The sequence below is a fragment of the Callorhinchus milii genome, unplaced genomic scaffold (assembly GCF_018977255.1).
Source record: "Callorhinchus milii isolate IMCB2004 unplaced genomic scaffold, IMCB_Cmil_1.0 Scaffold29, whole genome shotgun sequence".
Classification (NCBI taxonomy): Eukaryota; Metazoa; Chordata; class Chondrichthyes; order Chimaeriformes; family Callorhinchidae; genus Callorhinchus; species Callorhinchus milii.
Window position 1 is genome coordinate 4,228,850 of NW_024704770.1, and position 1,709 is coordinate 4,230,558.

A 1,709-nucleotide genomic window follows, 5' to 3' on the forward strand; every position below is an offset into this window, starting at 1 on the left:
GTGGACGATAAAGATTCCCATGGCTCGAAAAGAGAAAGAAGTTTCTACCGGTGTCTGGCCAATAATCCCCCCAAATAAAAACGTGTCACTCACTCCACGGCTGTTAGTGGGATGTTGCTGTGTGCAATTGTGCTGCTGCGTTTGCCCACAAAATACTTCAAAGTAAATTCTGTGAAGCGTTTTGAGGATCCTTAACGTCTGTCTGAATAGGGCATGGACTAGGTGGCTCGCAATCCCACCCCTCCACTTACCCAACCCCCAGCGCTACATTGGAGCTTTGTTCTAGACCTCGTGAGCTCAAAGTCTTCTGACTCGGAGGCGAGAGTGCTGTCACGTGAGACAGACTGACACACTTAAAAAGGACCTAAATGACATATTCCGAGCTTCAGTCACATTGCAAGTCTGTCCGTAATCATAAGGTCACCTTATCTGAGGTAAACTTGTCCTAAGATGCATTTCACAACAGGATCTGGTATAATCTCCCTCTGTGTTTACAGATGCCCTAATAACAATTTGTTGTTTTCGAATTTTTTTTTAAACTGTACCCCCCCCCCCCCCGCCCCCATCGGGGTTCTGGCCGACAATCCCATGGATAAAACCAGTGGGATGGGGATGGCTGTTTACGGCCTCGCTCCCTCCTACCTCTCTGACCTACTATCCCCCTACCTACCTGCCCGTACCCTCCGTTCCTCTGGCTCCGGTCTGCTCCACGTCCCCCGCCCCAACCGCCCTACCATCGGTGGTCGGGCCTTCAGCCTCTCAGCCCCGAGACTCTGGAACTCCAACCCCCAGTGCCTTCGCCATTTCCTCCCTCTCCTCCTTCAAGACCGGTCTCAAGACCTTTCTCTTTGACCGAGCCTTCAGCTCCCCTCTCGACTCTCTTCCCCCTCCTCGCTCCCTCCCTTCCCTCCCCTCACCCTGACCATTTCCGCCCTCCTCGCTCCCTCCCTTCCCTCCCCTCTCGACTCTCTTCCCCCTCCTCGCTCCCTCCCTTCCCACCCCTCACCCTGACCATTTCCCCCCTCCTCGCTCCCTCCCTTCCCTCCCCTCCCCTGACCATTTCCCCCTCCTCGCTCCCTCCCTTCCCTCCCCACACCCTGACCATTTCCCCCTGCTCGGGTCATGACCCAACTGTGCAGCGCCTTGGGACGTCCTCCTGACGTGAAAGGCGCTTTATAAATGGAATCTTGTTGTTGTTGTTGTACGGTGATGTCAAATGTGTGCAAATCTGCTGCCACCTTCATCCCCATAACGCGCAGTCACAGTAATACCCTGCAAAGCGCGTTGCGACATCTTGATGAGATAGTAAGGCGGTGTCACAATTGCAAGGATTATTATGACAGTGAAACTCCCGATAACTCGACCCTGGCTTAACTTGTGATCGTGCTGCCAATATCCTGGCCGCGTTTGTTTATGAATTTATACATCTGCCTAAGTTGCCATTCTTGATAAATTGCCACTGAGCCTTTTTCCTTGGAGCAGAGAGATATCAGGTGTTCACTGTATGATTAGACAAGGTCAAACCGTCCCTCATGCCAGAAAACTGTTTGCTTCCTTGAATTCGCCTTGTCCGCTGGATAGCGATCAACTCTTAAATAAATATGTTCACAGATAAAACGAATGGTGCAAATCCACCTCCAATGTTAAAGATTAATAGATATCATTCCCACATATAAACTGACAAGATTTTTGGGGAGGTTTAGTCCCAG